This window comes from Hypanus sabinus, chromosome 6 (assembly GCF_030144855.1).
Source record: "Hypanus sabinus isolate sHypSab1 chromosome 6, sHypSab1.hap1, whole genome shotgun sequence".
In the NCBI taxonomy this organism is placed as follows: Eukaryota; Metazoa; Chordata; class Chondrichthyes; order Myliobatiformes; family Dasyatidae; genus Hypanus; species Hypanus sabinus.
The window spans coordinates 133,436,960-133,461,947 of record NC_082711.1 but is presented as its reverse complement, the minus strand read 5'-3'; positions in this window follow the sequence as shown (position 1 = coordinate 133,461,947).

Genomic DNA, 24,988 nt, shown 5'->3' with positions numbered 1-24,988 from the left:
CTCTGATACAGGGGATGTGACATGCAAATGGGGGGTGGATCTCCAATCATGTTGCGGTTGTCTCAGCCACTCACAGCCCCACAATGCTGCCCCTTCTGTATTTACCACATTCAAGCCCAAAGTGACTTGTCAGTTGTTGTATTTCACTGTTATTACTACAGGAGTTATCTTTTCTCCAGCATAAGTTCTTAGTTGGCTTCAGTTCAGTATCTTTGAAATGTCTATCAAACTCGTTTTGTGGAATGACTGAAACAGCCAAGCCAGTGCCCAATTCCATTTTAATTAATTTGCCGTTCAAAGAACAATACAGCACAGTACTGCCATTCGGCCCACAATGTTGTGCCGACCCTTAAACCCTGCTTCCCATATTCACTTGTGGTGTAACCATATTGATTGTTTATTGTTTATTAAGCCAAACTTCAGCTGATTTGGTTGGAACAGTCAAACTTCTAAACAAACTGTATACCTTTAAACTGAATGCACTCAGCAAAATTGACACTCACTTCTCATTGGCCAAAATACTGCTCAATTTGTTCCCTATGCAGCAGCCAGTGATCGTTTGAGCAATCGAATGCATCTATCTTTCGAATGTAGCCAATCATTTCTGCTTTTTTATTTATGATTACCATCACACTGTACTCACTGTTTATGAACCCATGAATTAGTCTGTTTTCTGTGTTTTTTAAATGAGGATCTTGCTGTGCTCTTTTTTAACTTGAACATCTTGCTACACTTCAACAGGTAGGTAGTCACCTCCGGTTCATTTAAAACCTCCTTGTCACCACTATTATGTTTTGTAACTCCAAAACATTAAAAAAATAATTGAAACAAAAACAACAGAGCTGACAATGGGAGTCTAACTTCATTTTTACTTTAAGCGAGGCACATACGTATCACGTGGTGGCATAATGACGTATGCCATTTACATACCTTTACATATAAACTCTAATGAATTATGAAAAACAGCTAAGAATGCTTACTCAAACAATACATTTACAATATTACTCAAATATTACAGAAATATTAAATACACAACAGTCTGTGTGTATGAATGGAGAAGGGTGGGTGCATCTAGGTCGGGGGTCGGCAACCTGCGGCTCCCGAGCCATTTGTGGCTCTTTCACCTCTGTGCTGCGGCTCCCTGTGGCTTTGGGAAATAATTGGTCAGTATTTAATTAAAATGTATTTTATGTTAGTTTGTTAGCTTTTGAAATGTAATTCTAAATTTGAAGATTATGGTGATCTTGTACAATCTAAGTGTGGCGACACATTTCCTGGCACATCCGAAATGGCTCACAATTAGCCAGCATTCCGGCTAAGGGAGATAGCCTACGGGGGTTTGTGAGTACGCGTCTTTTGCAGCATCTGCGTCCATGGGGGCTGGGTTGAGGGAGGCTTAAAAGCAAGGCTGTTTAGTTCGAATAAAGTTATTCGACTGCAGTTTACTGACTGCGTGAGCACACCGCTACAACGTGTTTTTATCGCTATTAATATACGTCACCACTGCCAATACCTGACACCCGCCAGTGCGTGATTTCTTTAATTTTTCGATCCAAGGTAAGCCAACTATGGAGAATTCTAAAAAAAGAAAAGTGACTGAAGAAAACAGAACGTTTAATGATACGTGGACAGATTCATTTGCTTTCACTGTTGACGAGACTGGTTTACCGGTATGCTTAATATGCAATGAGAAACTAGCAAACAACAAAAAGTCAAATGTCGCAAGGCATTTCCAGAATAAACACGCAGCCTTTGCTCAAAAATATCCGGATGGAGATGAGAGAAAAAAAGCCGTTTCGGAACTGATGCGGAAGGTTGATCTGAGCAAAAATCATTTCCAGAAATGGATGAAGTCTGGAAAATCAACGACATACGCCAGTTATATTGCCGCTCAGGAAATAGTCAGGCATGGGAAGCAGTTTACAGATGGTGAATATATAAAAGAATCTTTCATTAAGATTTCAGAACATCTATTCACGGACTTTAAAAACAAGAGTGAAATTGTGCAGAAAATCAGGGATATGCCCCTCTCTGCAAAGACTGTCAAAGACAGAACCATAAAAATGGCAGAAGACATCACAAGACAGCAAATTAAAGACATCAATTCAGCTGTGGCCTACTCGATTGCTTGTGACGAGTCTAAAGACAAAGGTGATATTGAACAAATAGCGTTGTTCTGCTGGTATGTAAACTCTGCCGGGCCACAGGAAGAACTGATTGAGTTGATACCTCTAAAAGACCAAACACGGGGGGAGGACATCTGTGAGGCTGTCTTGAATTGTTTAAGAGCCAAAGGAATAAAGACCACCCATCTGGTGTCAGTAGCTACTGATGGGGCACCGAATATGATGGGAACGCACAAGGGAATTGTGGCTTTACTGCAGAAGTCGCTGGACAGAAAGCTGCTGACTTTTCACTGCATCTTGCACCAAGAGGCACTGTGCGCTCAAACATTTCCTCCGGAATGCACAGAAGTAATGGATGTTGTCATTCAGATTGTCAATAAAATAATGGCAAAAAGTTTAAATCACCGTCAATTCCGTTTGTTACTGGACGAGCTGGAAAGCGCATATTCTGATCTCCTGCTGCACAACAAAGTCCGGTGGCTGTCCAAAGGGGAGGTGCTGAAACGCTTTGTCGCGTGTCTGGAAGAAGTGAAAACTTTCCTGGGCAGCAAAGGGCTCACCTTTCCTGAGCTGGAACAGCCAGAGTGGCTGGAAAAGCTACACTTCATGGTAGACATGACAGCGCACCTGAACACGCTGAACACAGCTCTTCAACAGGGTAAGGACGTACAGCCCTGCACATGTTGGAGGATGTTTTGGCATTCGAGCGCAAGTTGATGTTGCTTGCCAGAGATTTACAGAAAGGCACATTGTCTCACTTCCCCAATTTGAGAGAGTTCAAACAAGGTCACGACATGATAAATTCGGAGTATTTACATTCTGCAATCATTGCAATGCAAACATCGTTTGGGAAACGCTTCTGTGAGTTCAGAGAGGAAAAAAACACATTATCCTTCCCGGTCACTCCCCTAAGCATCGATCCATCCCTACTAAATACGACTGCATTGTCAGGTGTGAGTCAACCTGAACAAGTATGATAAATATTTTAATTGCCTATTATTTTACGTATATTCATATGTTTTCATTGTTCAGTGAAATAGTCCTTTTATTTTTCAGGTTGACAGCTGGCTGACGTTATTTTTGGTTTGCTGCTGGCGGCAAATTTAAGTTTGGCGTTTTTCATAAATACAAGAAGGACTCAAATAGACGTTGAGTATTTTACTTAAAAGTAACCTTCAACCCAACGTCTTTTTTTCGGAGTTCAAAATGTTTTTGTTGCATGCAGAAATGTAATTTCATTTTCTCTGCAGGAGTTCATCAATTTCATAAATGCAACACATTATAGTTTGTTTATACATAGCATAAAGGCAAAACAAAACGTTGTATGCAGTGTTATTTCATTTTAAATGTCAAGCGGGTTTTGCGGCTCCCAGTGTTTTCTTTTCTGTGGGAAACAGGTCCAAGTGGCTCTTTCAGTGGTAAAGGTTGCTGACCCCTGATCTAGGTCCTCTGAGTACATTAGTTAATGGTACAGTGGTTGAACTGCAGGTGAAATAGGTGAAGATCTCATCTTTGGTGTACTTTTTAAGTCAAACTCTTTTTTTGGAGTCCTTTCAGGACTGCAGTTAACTAATTGATATTAATGAATAGATGGACGAGGACTATTCATAATTTAATTAAATAATAGAACAGCCACTGAGCCAAGTAACTTGCCCCTGTGACGGAGATTCTATGTTCCAGTAAGATTGTAATGCAGTGCTACAACAAACATCCAGAACATTGATTGATCCAGTGAGCTCCTGATGCAACATTAAGATCAGCTTCCACTTCAGCGTTCCATGGATCTCCAGTTTCAATATTAGAGGGAGCTGTTAATGTATGTTCTGATGTGTTCCAGGTTCGTTGTTACAATGCTCAATGTTTAATTTGTTTCTAATACACTGCTAGATTTCACCTGATTAAAACGTTGCTGTGGGAGCCTGTAGCTGCCTAAAACTTGGCATTGAAAGCTTGTAGTACAATGTACTAACATAATCTCAGGACAATGTGATATGTACATGCAATCATATACTGAGCTGGCTGTGCAGTCTTACTCAGCTTTGAGTACGATCTCCCAAACAGCTCCTAGTGCAATCTTATAAAGAGAAATATTCAGTATCAAATGTTGGTGAGTTTCCAGCGTGCCTGGTGTATTGTGTGCTGTTAACGTAATTTAAGAGCAATAATTTAAATTCCAAACGTGATGTGCAATGCCAGAGTAAACTCCTGGTACTGTGTTGTAATGAGCATTTTGTTTAGTGCAGTATTTGAATGTGGTCCAAGCAAGGTTTTAATGTGTTCCCCAGTCTGCTGAACAGCTCCCATTGCAATGGTGCAATGAGTTCTTTGTGCCCTGTTATAGTCATCATGATATTCTACCAACCTCCCAGTACAACTTTCTAGTGAACTCTTAGTACAGGAGTTCTGAGAGAATATTCCAGGGATCTCCCAAACAAGCAGAGTGATGACTTTATGTTTTTGTAAACACCCAATGCAACAACAGTAAGTTGTTTCTTCAATGTTCATGTGAACTCCCAATTCAGGATTCAATAAATGCAGTGCATTGTCACACAGAATTTTGAGTGCAATAGTCTTGTGAGTGTCCATTGCAGTGTTGTGGTGATCTGCCAGGACAATATTCTGGCAAAGTTACCATGCAATATTAATGTGAACTCACATTGAGATTTCTGACAATGCAAGTCTTCATCCCAGGTCACATATTAGTGTGATGACAGTTCCATTGGTCCCCCAGTGCAAAGTTCTGGTGTGCCTCTAGTGTGGTGTATTAATGTGCTTTGGTTAGCTCCAAATTTATTTTGATGATGAGAAGCCAGTCCAATGTTATAGTAACCTCCCAATCTTATATTCTATATAGAACATAGAACAGTACAGCTCAGCACAGGCCATTTGGCCCATCTATCCCACTCTAAGATATCCCACTCTAACACTTTCCTCCCACATAGCCCTGCATTTTCTTTCATCTCTGGCCGATTTAAGAGTCTGCTAAATGTCCCTACTGCATCTGCCTCTACCACCACTCCTGGCAGTGTGTTCCACGTACCCAACACTATCTGTGTAAAAAGCCTACCTCTAACATTCCACTGATACTTTTCTCCAAACTCCTGAAAATTATTCCCTCCTGTATTAGCCATTTCTTCTCTGGGAGAAAGGTACTGGCTGTACACACTCTGTCTATACCTCACTGTCTTATAGACCTCTGCCAAGTATCCTTCCAACATCCTTTGCTCCTTAGCTCAATCAGTGTTTCCTTATAAGAGATGCTTTCTAATCCAAACAGCATCCTGGAAAACCTCCTCTGCACCCTCTCTAAAGTGTTTTGTTATGTGTGTACATAATAAAGAACTTTAGTTCCCAGTGTGATTCCCCAGGACCCGGAGGTGATAGTGAACTGGAAGCACACAATAAAGTGTGGCGATAGAAGACGTCGTCTAGAGTGTCTGAATAAAGATGTGTCGATTTTGCTGGAGCAAAGTTAGTCTTTTATCAAGAACAAACATAAAATGGTGTCAGAAATTGGGGTGAGGTCTAAGTAGGAAGTGTAACTGAGTAGTGTGAGAGACGGAGAAAGCGACATTAGGTTCTGATAGAGAAGCTGCCAGCAAGAGACCATGCTGTCTCAAAGTTCACAATGTGATTCAGGTGAAAGAAGCCTAAGGAATTCTGTTATGGATTGTCGAAGTCCGCCCGCAGCTATACAGTTTACGACAAACTATCGGATTACTGAAAATAGCAATTCAATATATATTTACTGGTGAGTAGAGCCAGTGGGGCAGAGAAAAAATTGAAAGCATCTACCTTTCCATGTGTAATTGACAAAGCTGCTTTGGACATCTATAAGAACTTTCAAAATGATGAGACAGTCTTTAAATTGGACACTCTGATGACATAATTTGAGGTGAATTTTGTCCCAAGAGAAACATCATGTTTGAAAGATATACATTTTTTTCTCCATGGATGCTGCCTGAACTGCTGAGGTCCTGAGTATTTCTTGCCTTCCACCAAAAATGCATCTCTTCACACTTTCCCAGGGATGCATTCCATCTTCCACTTCTTAGCCCAGCTCTTCATCCTACCAATGTCCCATTGCAGCCTCTATCCATAACACTACACACCTCCATGCCATCTGCAGCTTACTAACCTACCCTTCTATTTCCTCATTTATGAAAATCACAAATAGCAGGGATCCCTGCAGAACGACCTTCAAAGGTTGCTATGCAAGCGGATAGGGTTGTTAAGAAGACGTGGTGTGTTGGACTTCATGAGTTCAGGGACTGAAATCAAGAGCTGCACAGTAATGTTGGAGCTTTACGAAGCCCCAGTTAGACCTGCTGCTGCTGCTGAGGCCTCTGTGGATGTTGCATCCTAGCTGTCTAGATCCACAAGCCTGGGCGGTACGATATGGAGAGCAAACTGGTGTCCATGTAGCAAGCTCCCCTCTCTACACATCTGATGAACCCAAAGGAACGGCAGGAACCGATACAGTTTGGTACCAGCAGCGTTGCAGGAGTTTCCAGACAGCATTGAACTCAATGTACAACTGCCTTAGGGTCTCCAGCTCCGGACTTCTCCCTCTGGGTTTACTTCCGAATCCTTCCCCATGAATGGGCGTAGCCACAAGGCAGTGGAGGTTTGAGATCAGAATTTTCCTTCTCCTAGATGAGCTGCCAACCATGGCTGACAAGCCCCATCTACCCAAAGCGACTGGTTTTAAGGTGCCAATAACCCACCTTTGCTCCTTCTCCTGTCAGTAGAAATGGTTCTGCTGGGCTTAGTTGCTAAGCCACACGTGAAGTCCAGGAGCTGGACTTGGTTGACCACCCATTGTGTTCATTTCTGGTCACCTCATTATATGAAGGATGTGGAAGATTTAGAGATGGTGCAGAAGAGATTTACCATGTTGCTTCGAGGATTAAGAGCATGTCTTATGAAGATGGGTTGAGTGACTAGGGCTTTTCTCTTTGTAATGAAGGAGGTGCTTGGATAGAGGTGTACAACATAAGAACCATAGATCAAGTAGATAGCCGGACGCTATTTCCTAGTACAGTGCAGACACAAAATTACTTTAAGTTATAAAATAAATAGTGCAAAAAAAGGAATAATCAGGCAATTAGTCCATGGACTATGCAGAAATATAATGGGTGGGGGAGGGAAGAAACTCTTCCTAAATGATTGGATGTGAGTCTTCAGGCTCCAATATCCTCCTCCCTGGTGGTAGCAACAAGGAGAGAGCATGCCTCTAATGGTGAAGGTCTTTAATGATAAATTCTCCCTTCCTGAGGCCCCACCGCCTGAAAATATCCTCAATGCTGGCAAGGGTTGAAAGGATGAAAAGTTACAGTAAGCTCACAGTGAAATAGTCCAGTTAACTCATAGTGTAAAGTCACCAGAGAACACTGTGCATTTTGCTCGTGAAATCCAGATGGGATAGCAGAGTAATACCAAGTGTTTCAGTGAGCTACCACTGGTGTCTAACAGTGATACCCAGTGTTTCAGTGAGCTACCACTGGTGTCTAACAGTGATATTCAGGGTTTTAGTGAGCTACCACTGGTGTCTAACAGTGATATTCAGGGTTTTAGTGAGCTACCACTGGTGTCTAACAGTGATATTCAGGGTTTTAGTGAGCTGGCACTGGCATTTAACAGTGATACCCTGTGTTTTATGAGCTTCCACTGGTGTCTAACAGTGATACCCAGTGCTTTAGCGAACAGCCACTGTACTAACAGAGATACCCAGTGTTTTTGTGAGCTGCCACTGGTATCTAACAGTGATACCCAGTGTTTTTGTGAGCTGTCACTGGTATCTAACAGTTATACCCAGTGCTTTAGCGAACAGCCACTGTACTAACAGAGATACCCAGTGTTTTTGTGAGCTGCCACTGGTATCTAACAGTGATACCCAGTGTTTTTGTGAGCTGCCACTGGTATCTAACAGTGATACCCAGTGTTTTTGTGAGCGGCCACTGGTATCTAACAGAGATACCCCGGGTTTTTGTGAGTGGCCACTGGTATCTAACAGAGATACCCTGGGTTTTTGTGAGTGGCCACTGGTATCTAACAGAGATACCCTGGGTTGTTGTGAGTGGCCACTGGTATCTAACAGAGATACCCTGGGTTTTTGTGAGTGGCCACTGGTATCTAACAGAGATACCCTGGGTTTTTGTGAGTGGCCACTGGTATCTAACAGAGATACCCTGGGTTTTTGTGAGTGGCCACTGGTATCTAACAGAGATACCCTGGGTTTTTGTGAGCGGCCACTGGTATCTAACCATGATACTCAATGTTTCAGTGAGCTGCCACTGTTATCTAACAGTGATACCCTGGGTTTTTGTGAGCTGCCACTGGTATCTAACAGAGATACCCTGGGTTTTTGTGAGTGGCCACTGGTATCTAACAGTGATACCCTGGGTTTTTGTGAGCTGCCACTGGTATCTAACCATGATACTCAATGTTTCAGTGAGCTGCCACTGTTATCTAACAGTGATACCCTGGGTTTTTGTGAGCTGCCACTGGTATCTAACAGAGATACCCTGGGTTTTTGTGAGTGGCCACTGGTATCTAACAGTGATACCCTGGGTTTTTGTGAGCTGCCACTGTTATCTAACAGAGATACCCTGGGTTTTTGTGAGTGGCCACTGGTATCTAACAGTGACACCCTGGGTTTTTGTGAGCTGCCACTGTTATCTAACAGAGATACCCTGGGTTTTTGTGAGTGGCCACTGGTATCTAACAGTGATACCCTGGGTTTTTGTGAGTGGCCACTGGTATCTAACCATGATACTCAATGTTTCAGTGAGCTGCCACTGGTATCTAACCATGATACTCAATGTTTCAGTGAGCTGCCACTGGTATCTAACCATGATACTCAATGTTTCAGTGATACCCTCAATGTTTCAGAGATACCCTGGGTTTTTGTGAGTGGCCACTGGTATCTAACAGAGATACCCTGGGTTTTTGTGAGCGGCCACTGGTATCTAACCATGATACTCAATGTTTCAGTGAGCTGCCACTGGTATCTAACCATGATACTCAATGTTTCAGTGAGCTGCCACTGTTATCTAACAGTGATACCCAGTGTTTTTGTGAGCTGCCACTGGTATCTAACAGTGATACCCTGGGTTTTTGTGAGCTGCCACTGTTATCTAACAGAGATACCCTGGGTTTTTGTGAGTGGCCACTGGTATCTAACAGTGATACCCTGGGTTTTTGTGAGCTGCCACTGGTATCTAACAGTGATACCCTGGGTTTTTGTGAGCTGCCACTGGTATCTAACAGTGATACCCTGGGTTTTTGTGAGTGGCCACTGGTATCTAACAGTGATACCCTGGGTTTTTGTGAGTGGCCACTGGTATCTAACAGAGATACCCTGGGTTTTTGTGAGCGGCCACTGGTATCTAACCATGATACTCAATGTTTCAGTGAGCTGCCACTGGTATCTAACAGTGATACCCAGTGTTTTTGTGAGCTGCCACTGTTATCTAACAGTGATACCCTGGGTTTTTGTGAGCGGCCACTGGTATCTAACAGAGATACCCTGGGTTTTTGTGAGCTGCCACTGGTATCTAACAGAGATACCCTGGGTTTTTGTGAGCGGCCACTGGTATCTAACCATGATACTCAATGTTTCAGTGAGCTGCCACTGGTATCTAACCATGATACTCAATGTTTCAGTGAGCTGCCACTGGTATCTAACAGTGATACCCAGTGTTTTTGTGAGCTGCCACTGTTATCTAACAGTGATACCCTGGGTTTTTGTGAGCTGCCACTGGTATCTAACAGAGATACCCTGGGTTTTTGTGAGCTGCCACTGGTATCTAACAGAGATACCCTGGGTTTTTGTGAGTGGCCACTGGTATCTAACAGTGATACCCTGGGTTTTTGTGAGCTGCCACTGTTATCTAACAGAGATACCCTGGGTTTTTGTGAGCTGCCACTGGTATCTAACCATGATACTCAATGTTTCAGTGAGCGGCCACTGGTATCTAACAGAGATACCCTGAGTTTTTGTGAGCTGCCACTGGTATCTAACAGAGATACCCTGGGTTTTTGTGAGCTGCCACTGGTATCTAACCATGATACTCAATGTTTCAGTGAGCGGCCACTGGTATCTAACAGAGATACCCTGGGTTTTTGTGAGCTGCCACTGGTATCTAACAGAGATACCCTGGGTTTTTCTGAGCTGCCATTGGTATCTAACCATGATACTCAATGTTTCAGTGAGCTGCCACTGTTATCTAACAGTGATACCCCGGGTTTTTGTGAGCGGCCACTGGTATCTAACAGAGATACCCTGGGTTTTTGTGAGCTGCCACTGGTATCTAACAGAGATACCCTGGGTTTTTGTGAGCGGCCACTGGTATCTAACCATGATACTCAATGTTTCAGTGAGCTGCCACTGGTATCTAACAGAGATACCCTGGGTTTTTGTGAGCTGCCACTGTACTAACAGAGATACCCAGTGTTTTTGTGAGCTGCCACTGGTATCTAACAGTGATACCCAGTGTTTTTGTGAGCTGCCACTGGTATCTAACAGTGATACCCAGTGTTTTTGTGAGCGGCCACTGGTATCTAACAGAGATACCCCGGGTTTTTGTGAGTGGCCACTGGTATCTAACAGAGATACCCTGGGTTTTTGTGAGTGGCCACTGGTATCTAACAGAGATACCCTGGGTTGTTGTGAGTGGCCACTGGTATCTAACAGAGATACCCTGGGTTTTTGTGAGTGGCCACTGGTATCTAACAGAGATACCCTGGGTTTTTGTGAGTGGCCACTGGTATCTAACAGAGATACCCTGGGTTTTTGTGAGTGGCCACTGGTATCTAACAGAGATACCCTGGGTTTTTGTGAGTGGCCACTGGTATCTAACAGAGATACCCTGGGTTTTTGTGAGCGGCCACTGGTATCTAACCATGATACTCAATGTTTCAGTGAGCTGCCACTGTTATCTAACAGTGATACCCTGGGTTTTTGTGAGCTGCCACTGGTATCTAACAGAGATACCCTGGGTTTTTGTGAGTGGCCACTGGTATCTAACAGTGATACCCTGGGTTTTTGTGAGCTGCCACTGGTATCTAACCATGATACTCAATGTTTCAGTGAGCTGCCACTGTTATCTAACAGTGATACCCTGGGTTTTTGTGAGCTGCCACTGGTATCTAACAGAGATACCCTGGGTTTTTGTGAGTGGCCACTGGTATCTAACAGTGATACCCTGGGTTTTTGTGAGCTGCCACTGTTATCTAACAGAGATACCCTGGGTTTTTGTGAGTGGCCACTGGTATCTAACAGTGACACCCTGGGTTTTTGTGAGCTGCCACTGTTATCTAACAGAGATACCCTGGGTTTTTGTGAGTGGCCACTGGTATCTAACAGTGATACCCTGGGTTTTTGTGAGTGGCCACTGGTATCTAACCATGATACTCAATGTTTCAGTGAGCTGCCACTGGTATCTAACCATGATACTCAATGTTTCAGTGAGCTGCCACTGGTATCTAACCATGATACTCAATGTTTCAGTGATACCCTCAATGTTTCAGAGATACCCTGGGTTTTTGTGAGTGGCCACTGGTATCTAACAGAGATACCCTGGGTTTTTGTGAGCGGCCACTGGTATCTAACCATGATACTCAATGTTTCAGTGAGCTGCCACTGGTATCTAACCATGATACTCAATGTTTCAGTGAGCTGCCACTGTTATCTAACAGTGATACCCAGTGTTTTTGTGAGCTGCCACTGGTATCTAACAGTGATACCCTGGGTTTTTGTGAGCTGCCACTGTTATCTAACAGAGATACCCTGGGTTTTTGTGAGTGGCCACTGGTATCTAACAGTGATACCCTGGGTTTTTGTGAGCTGCCACTGGTATCTAACAGTGATACCCTGGGTTTTTGTGAGCTGCCACTGGTATCTAACAGTGATACCCTGGGTTTTTGTGAGTGGCCACTGGTATCTAACAGTGATACCCTGGGTTTTTGTGAGTGGCCACTGGTATCTAACAGAGATACCCTGGGTTTTTGTGAGCGGCCACTGGTATCTAACCATGATACTCAATGTTTCAGTGAGCTGCCACTGGTATCTAACAGTGATACCCAGTGTTTTTGTGAGCTGCCACTGTTATCTAACAGTGATACCCTGGGTTTTTGTGAGCGGCCACTGGTATCTAACAGAGATACCCTGGGTTTTTGTGAGCTGCCACTGGTATCTAACAGAGATACCCTGGGTTTTTGTGAGCGGCCACTGGTATCTAACCATGATACTCAATGTTTCAGTGAGCTGCCACTGGTATCTAACCATGATACTCAATGTTTCAGTGAGCTGCCACTGGTATCTAACAGTGATACCCAGTGTTTTTGTGAGCTGCCACTGTTATCTAACAGTGATACCCTGGGTTTTTGTGAGCTGCCACTGGTATCTAACAGAGATACCCTGGGTTTTTGTGAGCTGCCACTGGTATCTAACAGAGATACCCTGGGTTTTTGTGAGTGGCCACTGGTATCTAACAGTGATACCCTGGGTTTTTGTGAGCTGCCACTGTTATCTAACAGAGATACCCTGGGTTTTTGTGAGCTGCCACTGGTATCTAACCATGATACTCAATGTTTCAGTGAGCGGCCACTGGTATCTAACAGAGATACCCTGAGTTTTTGTGAGCTGCCACTGGTATCTAACAGAGATACCCTGGGTTTTTGTGAGCTGCCACTGGTATCTAACCATGATACTCAATGTTTCAGTGAGCGGCCACTGGTATCTAACAGAGATACCCTGGGTTTTTGTGAGCTGCCACTGGTATCTAACAGAGATACCCTGGGTTTTTCTGAGCTGCCATTGGTATCTAACCATGATACTCAATGTTTCAGTGAGCTGCCACTGTTATCTAACAGTGATACCCCGGGTTTTTGTGAGCGGCCACTGGTATCTAACAGAGATACCCTGGGTTTTTGTGAGCTGCCACTGGTATCTAACAGAGATACCCTGGGTTTTTGTGAGCGGCCACTGGTATCTAACCATGATACTCAATGTTTCAGTGAGCTGCCACTGGTATCTAACAGAGATACCCTGGGTTTTTGTGAGCTGCCACTGGTATCTAACAGAGATACCCTGGGTTTTTGTGAGCTGCCACTGGTATCTAACCATGATACTCAATGTTTCAGTGAGCTGCCACTGTTATCTAACAGTGATACCCCGGGTTTTTGTGAGCGGCCACTGGTATCTAACAGAGATACCCTGGGTTTTTGTGAGTGGCCACTGGTATCTAACAGAGATACCCTGGGTTTTTGTGAGCGGCCACTGGTATCTAACCATGATACTCAATGTTTCAGTGAGCTGCCACTGTTATCTAACAGTGATACCCAGTGTTTTTGTGAGCTGCCACTGTTATCTAACAGAGATACCCTGGGTTTTTGTGAGCTGCCACTGGTATCTAACAGTGATACCCTGGGTTTTTGTGAGCTGCCACTGGTATCTAACAGTGATACCCTGGGTTTTTGTGAGTGGCCACTGGTATCTAACAGAGATACCCTGGGTTTTTGTGAGCGGCCACTGGTATCTAACCATGATACTCAATGTTTCAGTGAGCTGCCACTGGTATCTAACAGTGATACCCTGGGTTTTTGTGAGCGGCCACTGGTATCTAACAGAGATACCCTGGGTTTTTGTGAGCTGCCACTGGTATCTAACAGAGATACCCTGGGTTTTTATGAGCGGCCACTGGTATCTAACAGTGATACCCAGTGTTTTTGTGAGCTGCCACTGTTATCTAACAGTGATACCCTGGGTTTTTGTGAGCTGCCACTGGTATCTAACAGAGATACCCTGGGTTTTTGTGAGCTGCCACTGGTATCTAACAGAGATACCCTGGGTTTTTGTGAGTGGCCACTGGTATCTAACAGTGATACCCTGGGTTTTTGTGAGCTGCCACTGTTATCTAACAGAGATACCCTGGGTTTTTGTGAGCTGCCACTGGTATCTAACCATGATACTCAATGTTTCAGTGAGCGGCCACTGGTATCTAACAGAGATACCCTGAGTTTTTGTGAGCTGCCACTGGTATCTAACAGAGATACCCTGGATTTTTGTGAGCTGCCACTGGTATCTAACAGAGATACCCTGGGTTTTTGTGAGCTGCCACTGGTATCTAACCATGATACTCAATGTTTCAGTGAGCGGCCACTGGTATCTAACAGAGATACCCTGGGTTTTTGTGAGCTGCCACTGGTATCTAACAGAGATACCCTGGGTTTTTGTGAGCTGCCATTGGTATCTAACCATGATACTCAATGTTTCAGTGAGCTGTCACTGTTATCTAACAGTGATACCCTGGGTTTTTGTGAGCGGCCACTGGTATCTAACAGAGATACCCTGGGTTTTTGTGAGCTGCCACTGGTATCTAACAGAGATACCCTGGGTTTTTGTGAGCGGCCACTGGTATCTAACCATGATACTCAATGTTTCAGTGAGCTGCCACTGGTATCTAACAGAGATACCCTGGGTTTTTGTGAGCTGCCACTGGTATCTAACAGAGATACCCTGGGTTTTTGTGAGCTGCCACTGGTATCTAACCATGATACTCAATGTTTCAGTGAGCTGCCACTGGTATCTAACCATGATACTCAATGTTTCAGTGAGCTGCCACTGTTATCTAACAGTGATACCCTGGGTTTTTGTGAGCGGCCACTGGTATCTAACAGAGATACCCTGGGTTTTTGTGAGCTGCCACTGGTATCTAACAGAGATACCCTGGGTTTTTGTGAGCGGTCACTGGTATCTAACCATGATACTCAATGTTTCAGTGAGCTGCCACTGGTATCTAACAGTGATACCCAGTGTTTTTGTGAGCTGCCACTGGTATCTAACAGAGATACCCTGGGTTTTTGTGAGCGGCCACTGGTATCTAACAGTGATACACAGTTCTGCAGATAGCTGCAAGGTGAATATGGTGTGCTGATTGATATTATCTAAGAGGATTGGCACTCAGATTGTTGTCTCCTCAGTAACACCAGCCAGGCAACCACATACATTTTCAGGTGGCTATTGCCTTTAGTCATTTTTACTTCGATCAAATGATTTCTTATTCTCAGATTGGCACTCAAATAAGGGGTTAAAAATAGAAAATCCAAAGAGGCTCTTGAAAAGCAATAAGCTGTGGAATGATGAATGCAAGACAGAGAACTAAAGCAGTAATTCCAGTTCAAACGCTCCCAGTTTATTAAATCGTCAACCATTTGATTGAATTACTGCTAGATAAACTCTGTCAGCTTTCTGTGATTTTTTTATTTGATTTTTTAACTCTGAATCATCCCATGCTTCAAGACACATACATTAACCTTGACTTTCACATGGTGCTGAACAGCACTAAGCTTTGTGTCATAAATTATTAAGTATAGAAATATTGATTCTTTCTGAAAATTGCTAACATTTAAAAAATACAGAATAATATTTAACAATTCTGCTTCCTTTCTGTTGATACCTTTATGAATTGAGCATATGCTTCTTGATGCTGAGATATTATGTGTCTAGAGGTGAATTTTCACATACGGGAACATCTGTTTGATGTGAATAGTCACGGTAAGTATTGCTAATATTTCTATTCTTGAAGGATAGCTGTTTGTCATGGAAAGAATTACGGCTAAGTACCAAGGCAGGTCTTCTTTGATTTTTTGACACAGAGTCAACATTTTAAACCATTAATTTCTGGCCTTTTGATTTTAACTTACATTGCTCCTCTTCGTCAGCTTCTCTGCATCTATACTGCACGACAATGAAATTCCTGTACAATTCATCCTGTGTCAAGTCCATTGGCATTAGATATGGCTATAATTAAAATGCAGCTGGGAGGAGTGTGCTGTCTTGGAGGTTGTATTATTCGGAAAACGAGGAAGAGGGTTTTATTTAGATGTCACCTACTGCACTGGCAGGACAACCCGAATCACTTGACAGCCACTGAAGTACTTCATGAAGCATGGTCACTAATGGAGCGTGGGAAACATGAACAGGAAATTCCCAAAATCACTTTGATTGAGGGATAACTGCTGACCCAGGCTGGGAGCATTCCTCAAAACCCTCTGCATCTGCCTTAGGAGCCTTGGTTTAACATTTCATCTTAAAATTAAATGTTAAACCAAGATTGGACAGACTTGTTTTATTTTCTGTGGAGTACAGGAGGCTGAAGGGTGACCTTATAAAGGTTTATAACTTCATAAGGAGCATGCACAGTTTGAACAGTCTGTCTTTTTGCTAGGGAGTTGATGCACCATCAATAACTCTCAGAGATGTGAGGTGAGAGATAGGCTTTTATTATCTGGAAGAGAGCACTATCAGCAGCAAGAGACTACCACACAACATCCTGGAGACTGAGGGGGGGGGGAGCAGTGCCTCCAATCGCCTTTATACAGGGATCTGTGGGAGGAGCCACAGGAGCAGTCAGCTGGGGGGGCGTGTCCAGACGGGTATATGTAGTTCACCACAGGAGTGGAGTCTAAACCTATACAGCCTAAGTTTAAGGTGGGAGGGGAAAGATTTAAAGGGGATGTAAGGAGTAAGTGTTTCTCCCAGAGGGTAGTAGCTATATGGAATGAGCTGCCAGAGGAAATGATTGAGGCAGGTATATAATACCATTTAAAAGGTACTTGGACATGACCATGGTGAGGAAAGGTTTGGAAGGAGACGGGCCAGTTGTGGAAAAATGGGACTTGCCCATGTAGGCAACTACTCTGATGTGGGTGAGTTGGACCAAAGGGCATATTTCAGTGCTGAATACCTCTGATTCTGTCATATGCACACTTGCTCTGGACTCCACTGTAAAGGGTCAATCACAGGCATAATTCAATTTATTGCAGTCCTGTATTTTGTCTCCACTTTTGCCTACTTGAAGAAATTTAATATATCACCTCCATTGATGTCTTCCAACCAGCACTGTCAGCCATGCTTCTGTCAAAGGCCATCTTGTGAACCAGAAAGAGCTTTCCATCAGCACAGTACCAGATGCTGCTCATTATTGGGACTCTGATCATCACAATTTTTCAGCTTCAGAAATGGAGGCTACCTACCACCTTTGTCAAGGACAATTTCAGACTTCCAACATCGTCATGAGCATGGATTCAAATTTCTCCTCCAAGTGACAAAGGAACAGGAAAAGGCCATTCAGCCCTTCATGTCTATTCCATGAGTTCATTAGAACATAGGACGCAGGCAGTATGTCACAGTATGGGCCCTGTGACTCATAAAATCCTACTCCAACTTTCCCTCCTACACAGCCCATAACACACTACTTTCCTTACAACCATGTGCAAATCTAAGAGCCTCTTAAATGTCCCTAATGTATCGGCTTCTACCACCACCCTAGCAGTGTGTTCCAGGCACCCACCACTCCCTATGTAAAAAAAGTACCTCTGGCATCTCCCCGAACTTCTCTCCACTCTCACTAAAGGGGTGCCCCCTAGTATTGGCCGTTGCTTCCCTGAGGGAAAGGTGCTGGCTGTCCACTCTATCTCAGCCTCTCATAAGTTGCCCTGCTCACCTTCCTTTGCTTCAAAGAGAAAAGCCCTAGACTGCTGAACATAAAACATGCTCTCTAATCCAGGCTGCATCCTGGTAACTCTCAAAAGCTTCCACGTCCTTCTTATAATTATCATTTATATAATAGAGGAGGAACGGAGACAGGCTTACCCCTATTGACATCAATGGATCTGGGGATGAGAGGGTGAACAGCTTTAACTTCCTTGGTATACACTTCACTGAGGATCCACGTGGTCTGTACACACCAGCTGTGTGGTGAAAAAGGCACAACAGCACCTCTTTCACCTCAGACAGTCAAAGAAGTTTGGTTTGGGTCCCCAAATCATAAGGACTCTCTACAGGGACACATTTGAGAGCATCCTGACTGGCTGCATCACTGCCTGGTATTCAGGACTTCCCACTATTCAGGACATTTACAGAGACAGGTGTGTAAAAAGGGCCCAAAGGATCATTGGGGACCCGAGTCACCCCAAACACTAACTGTTCCAGCTGCTACCATCTGAGAAATGGTACCACAGCTTCTTCCACCAGGCCATCAGACTGATTAATTCCTGCTGATATAATTATATTTCTATGTTATATTGACTGTCCTGCTATACATACTATTTATTATAAATTACTATCAATTGCACATTTAGACGGAGTAAACAATTTTACTCCTCGTATATATGAATGATGTAAGTAATTAAGTCAATTCAATTCATTAGTGATTAGATTTTAGACTATGTTTGATCTATGGACATTTCGCTAAGCACGCAGATAGGAAAGGTTTAGAGGGATATAAGCTAAACACAAGCAGATGTGACCATGTTAGGTGGGCACCTCAGTCAGCGTGGGTGAATTTGGCCTATTTTCATATCCTTAACTCAAGCCTTTCACCCAGTTATCTACAGGTCTTTCACCCATTCTTTTTTATCCCCTCTATCTTCACTAGTTTGTACAATTTATATATAATTTCTGTATCAGTGTGGCAGTGATTCTGCTGAAAGTTTTTCATTGGATTCACTGTACTTGTAGACAAGCCAATAAACTCAGCTTGATATCTTTCCCAGGAACATTGCATCCAATCCCACCAATCTCACTGAAGGATAACCACTTTACTATTGCATACAACAATAATCAATAAAATTCTTTTGTTCCTAATTTCTTGCTGTACTTGCATACCGGATTTAGTAAATCCATCCGTAGCTCAGAACTTTGCAATTTTTCACTATTTAAGTAACAGAATTATAATCAGAAATGGATTATAATCACTGGCACATAGCATGAAATCTGTTGTTTTGTGGCAGCAGTATAATCCAAGACATAATACAATACTAAGTAAATAAACAAAGAAAAGATAAATAAATCGATAGATAGATGGTGTGAAAGAGGAATAGCAATGTAATGTTTGTGGGTTCATGTACAGTTCAGAAATCTGATGGTGGATTTCTGAAACATTGAGTGTGGGTCCTAAGGCTTCTGTACCTCCACCTTGATGGTAATGATGAGAAAAGGCATACTTGTTACCTCATATGAATGTTCCGTTTGTCAGATCTTTGCCCACTCAGTCCTTTTCTGTCCCTTTGTATCATCCCTGCATCGGCTTCGGCTGGAAATCATGGTACATAGTACCATGGTAAGAGAAGAGAAGAGGTCCTGAAGAGAGAATACAGGGAAATGGGTGGAAAGCTGAAAAGCTGGTCCTTCAGGGTAGTAAACTCTAGATTTCTGCCTGTGCCGTGCACCAGTGAGGGTAAGAATAAGATGATTTGGCAGACTGAAGCGTGGCTGAAGAATTGGTGCAGGCGGCAGTATTTTAGATTTCTGGATCACCTCCCAGGGAAGGTGTGACCTGTACAAAAAGGACAAGTTGCACCCGAAACTGAGGGGAACCAATATCTTTGCAGGCAGGTTTGCTGGAGCTGCTAAACTAATTTGGCAGGGTGATGGGAACGAGGATGGGGCAGTTGATATCTAAGTGCATAGTGAGACTATGAGGAAGAACAGGTAAGGAAAAGATATAATCAGTGGGGCGAGTTGAGTGTAGCTTGGGAGGAAGATTGAAAAGGGAGATGGATACAGGATTGAAAGTGTTATATTTGAATACATATATGGAAAAAGATAGATGACATTGTAACAGTTTGTAACACGGGTGTGACACTGTGGGCATCATTGAATTGTGGCTGAAAGAAGATGATAGTTGGGAGCTTAACATCCCAGAGGACACATCATATCAATAGCACGGGTAGGTAGGTAGAGGGAGTGGGGTGGCTCTGTTGGTAAAAAAAAATGTAATCAAATACTTAAAAAGAGCTGACATAGGATCTGAAGATGCAGAATCCTTATGAGTAGAGTTAAAAAACTGCAAGGGTAAAGAGACCCTGCTGGCAGTTATATACAGGCCTCCAACAGTAGCCAGGATGTGGGCTACAAATTACAACAGGAGATAGAAAAGGCCTATAAGAGGGACAATGTTATAATAGTCATGGGAGATTACAATATACCGGTAAATTGGGAAAATCTGGATTTTCTGGATCCCAAGAAAGCAAATTTATAGAATGCCTATGAGATGACTTTTTAGAGCAGTTTGTGATTGATTCCACTAGGGGAAAGGCAGTTCTGAAATGGGTGTTGTGTAATGAACCATATACGATAAGAGAGCTTAAGGTAAAGGAACCTTTGGAGGCAGTGATCATAATATGATAATATTTACCCTGCAGTTTGAGAGGAAGAAGCTAAACATAAGAACATAACAAATAGGAGCAGGAATAGGGCATCCAGCACATCGAGCCTGCTCCACCATTCAACAAGATCTTGGCTGATCTGTCTATAAATTCAGTTCCATCTAACTGCCTTTTCCCCATGGCCCTTAATTCCCCTACTATGTAAAAATCTATCTAACTGTATCTTAAATATATTTAGTGAGGAAGCAACAACTGCTTCCCTGGACAGAGAATTCCACAGATTCACCAATCTCTGGGAAAAACAGTTCCTCCTCATCTCCATCCTAAATCTTCTCCCCTGAATCTTGAGGCAATGTCCCCTGGTTCTAGTCCAGGCATGGGCAAACTACGGCCCGCGGGCCATATGCGGCCCGTTAAGCTTTTTAATCCAGCCCGCAGAACTTGATGAAATTATATTAATAAACCTTGTTAACGTTTTTCCCTGCAATTCTGGCATTTTCCCAATAGATGGCGCACTCTATATACATTGACCTTTGTTGAGGTGCAGCGTATTACTCCACATTTGCGCTTTACTTTGTGACCTTGTGGCGACCCATTTCCTGGCACATCTGAACCGGCTCACAATTAGCCAGCGTTCCGGCTAAGGGAGATAGCCTGCGGAGATTTGCGAGCACTGTTCTGTCATTGTGCGGGTCATTGTTGAGTTTTGGCACAGGGGACAATTGAATAAGAAGGAGAAAGATAAGTAGACCTGCATCTCCTACCGTTTTTGAAATAAAGACAGTCAGGAGGAGAGTGATGATGATAATATCTTGAAGGATAACAGAATTTTCAGTGCTTTAAAATAATAACTGTTACTATTAAAAAAAGCTGTATTTTATTCATTTAATTTTCAGTGTTTTAAAAGTGATTTCAATAAATAGCTAAATACCATGGGACTTCAAAGACAGATATTTTGTTGTAATGCATTTGTTCATTTTCAATTGAAATTAAAGCACATGTTTTCTACATATCCCATGATATTTTATTTTCTCTTATGAGGTGTATTACCAAAACACTCCGTCCATCTGCTCCTGGTCCGGCCCCCCTGTCAAATTTTAGAACCCATTGTGGCCCTCAAGTCAAAAAGTTTGCCCACCCCTGTTCTAGTCTCACCTACCAATGGAAACAACTTTCCTACTTCTATCTTATCTATTATATGTTAGATGTATTGGTATTGCAGTGGAGTAAAGGGAATTACAGAGCATGAAAGAAACGCTGGCCAAAGTTGATGGAAGGGAACACTATCAGGGGTGACGACGGAACAGGAAAGGCCGGTGTTTTTGTAAGCAACTCGGAAAGCAACAGGATGGACACACGCCAAAGGTGTACTAAAGCAAAGAGGACGCAACTGTGCTGACAAGGGAAGTCAGAGACAGCATAAAAGCAAAGAGAAGGCATATAATATAACAAAAGTTAGTGGGAAGTTAAAGGATTGGGAAGCTTTCAAAAACCAACAGAAAACAACTAAAAAGCCAAAGCGAGAGAAATATGGAGGTAAACTACCCAATAATATAAAAGAGGGTAAGATTTTTTATTTAGATATATTAAGAGTAAAAGAGAGAAGAGAATGAATATCAGACTGCTGGGAAATGAGGCTGTAGTAATGGGGGACTAGCTTACTAAGTATTTCGTCTTACTCTTCACTGTGAAAGACACTATCAGTATGCCAGAAATTCAAGAGTTCTGGAGGGCAGATGTGAGTGTGGTGATGCTTGGGAAGCTGAAAGGTCTGAAGGTAGATAGGTCACCTGAACAAAATGAAACACACCCCATGGTTTTGAAAGAGATAACTGAAGAGACGGTGAGGCATTAGTAATGATCTTCCAAAAATCAGTAGATTTTGGAATGGTTCCAGAGGACCAACATCAGGGGAAATCTGTTGGAATTCTTCGAGGAAATAACAAGCAGGATAGACAAAGGGGAATCAGTTGATATTGTGTGCTTGGATTTTCAGAAGGCCTTTGACAACATGCTGCACATGAGGTGGCTTAACAAGATAAGAGCCCATGGTATTATAGAAGATATACTATCACAGATAGAAGATGGTAGAAGGCAAAGTGTGGGAATAAATGGGTCCTTCTCTGGTTAGCTGCTGGTTGACTAGTGGTGTTCTGCAGGGATTGGTGTTGGGACCACTTCTTTTCATGTTATACGGCAATGAATTGGATGAATTGATAGGTGCAAGGGCAGTTAGTATTGAAGAAGGAGGGTGTTTGTAGAGGACTTAGGCAGATTAGGAGAATGGGCAAAGAAATTGCATATGGAATACAGTGTAGTGAGGTGGATGGAATACAGTATTAGTGAGGTGTACGTTCAATTTGGTAGAAGGAATAAAGGCATAAACTATTTTATAAACAAGGAGAAAATTCAGATATCAGGGATGCAAAGGGACATAGAAATCCTTGTGAAAGGTTCCCTAAAGGTTAACTTGCAGGTTAAATCATTGGTAAGGGAGGCAAATAGAATATTAACATTCTTTTCTGGAGGATTAGAAAATAAATGCAAGGATATAATGCTGAGGCTTTTTAAGGCATTGGTCAGACCGCACTTGGACTGTTGTTAGTAGTTTTGGAGCTCTTATCTAAGAAAGTCAAACTGGCATTGGAGAGGGTCTGGGGTTTACAAGAATGATTCCAGGAATGAAAGGGGTAACATCCAAGGAGTGCTTTATAGTTCTGGGCCTGTACTCACTGGAATTTAGATGAATGAAGTGGGATCTCAATGAAACCTATGGCATATTTGAAAGGCCTAGATAGAAGAGTTTAGCATGGATGTGGAGAGGATGTTTCCTATAGTGGGACATCCATTAGAAAAGGAATCTCTTTATCCAGAGGGCGGTGATTCATTGCCATAGAAGTCTGTAGGGGCCAAGTCATTGACTATATTTAAGGCAGAAGTTGATCAGTCAGACATCAAAGGTTACAGGGAGAAGGCAGGAGAATGGGGATGAGAAGGATAATAAATCAGATGCAGTGAATGGCAGAGAAGCAGAGTAGGCTGAACAATGTGATTCTCCTCCCACGTTTTGTGGTTTTCTGGTCTTCACCACTCACTTTCTTCACCACTCTTCACCCAAGCAATAGAAGTGTTTAGAAGACATGTTTAAAAAAGAGCTTGAGGTCTAAGTCTAGAGGGCATAGATTTCAAGTAACTGATAGAAAGGCTAGAGGGGAGAGTAAGAAGAATCTTTTGACACAGATGTGACATGGATCCAGAACTTGCAGCCTGAAGGATGAGAAAAAGCTGAAACCTTCATTGTACTGAAGTGGGTACTTGAGGAATCATGAGCTGTAAGGCTATAGACCTGGTGCTAGCAGGCTAGGGAGATGTTTATCTAACAGCACATACAAGATTCTCCTTCTTTGTCATAAATGTTTGATGACCCTGTGATTCAGAACTCAGTAGCTGCCTATTGTGAATGGCTAAATCCAACCATCATCGTGTAAACCTGCAGTAAGCATCACGGATGTCACTTCTTTGAATAAATTATATAAATAGAAAATGATCTGCAGAATTAAGTGTTTCTGCCTGTGTGTAGCTAGAGAGAACATCTGGCAAAGGAAAAGAAGCTTTTATCTCCCAACCAGCTCTCCAATGCACAACATTCAATTTTTTACAGTGGGAGCTCAAGTCCTGAATCTTAAGCAAGTGTAGTTTTTTAATAGAGTTCCAACCCCTGTCAGAGGAATGGTTTTTTTCAATTAAAAATCAATTTGAAGCATGTTTAATATGCCAGTCAACGTTTCATCAAGCAAAAAGATGCTGATTGAGCCAGGGTAAAACTCCCAGCTCTATTCCAATCTATAAGTGACTTAACTGTATTTCACCCGAGAGACTTCTCATTGAGCTAAAGTTTTTATAAATTTACTAATGCTGCAATTCAAGAGGTGACATCAGGAGGCATCTGCAACAAATCATCCATTAAGGAGCTACACTCTGTGATAATTAAAGCTTGCCTCAACACCCTTGAGAGGTAAAGTGGAGACACAATAGACTAGATGCTGGAATCTGGAGCGAATTACAAGATGCTAGAAAAACTCAGGCAGCATCAGGGGAAAGAACTTGACAATGGACATTTTGGATTGAGACCCTTCATCTGCACTGAAAGACAGAGGGTAGCTGGTACAGGTCACCAGTGTAAAGAGGTCAGGTGAAGGGCTGGAGCAAGATCTGGCAAGTGATCCAAATGAGGAGAAGTTATAGGCAGATGGAAGAGGGGAGAGTGGGAATAGTGACACAGGTTTGGAGCACCTCCTTCACTAGATTCCATGCTCTACCTCTCTCTCCTATCATATTCCATCTTTTTCCATCCTTTGTCACCTCCCAGCCTCTGTTGCTATTTCCAGTCTGTCACCTCCCCCTCGATCTGCCTATCACCCCAGCTCAGCTGGATCCACCTATCAGTTGCCAGCTCTTGCTCCAACCCTCCTTCCATTGATCCATACAAGCTCTCTCCCCTCTTGTCTGTCAATCCAGATGAGGCAACTCAACCCAAAATACCATCTGGCCAGTTCCCTTCACCGTTACTCCTGTGCCGTATGGTTTTTGTCCTTCTGGCGAAGTGGCTGCTTTTGTCTGGCCCTGGGACATTTGCAAGCAGAAGAACACAGCACGACTCCTGCTTTATTTTTCCTTGTATCTTG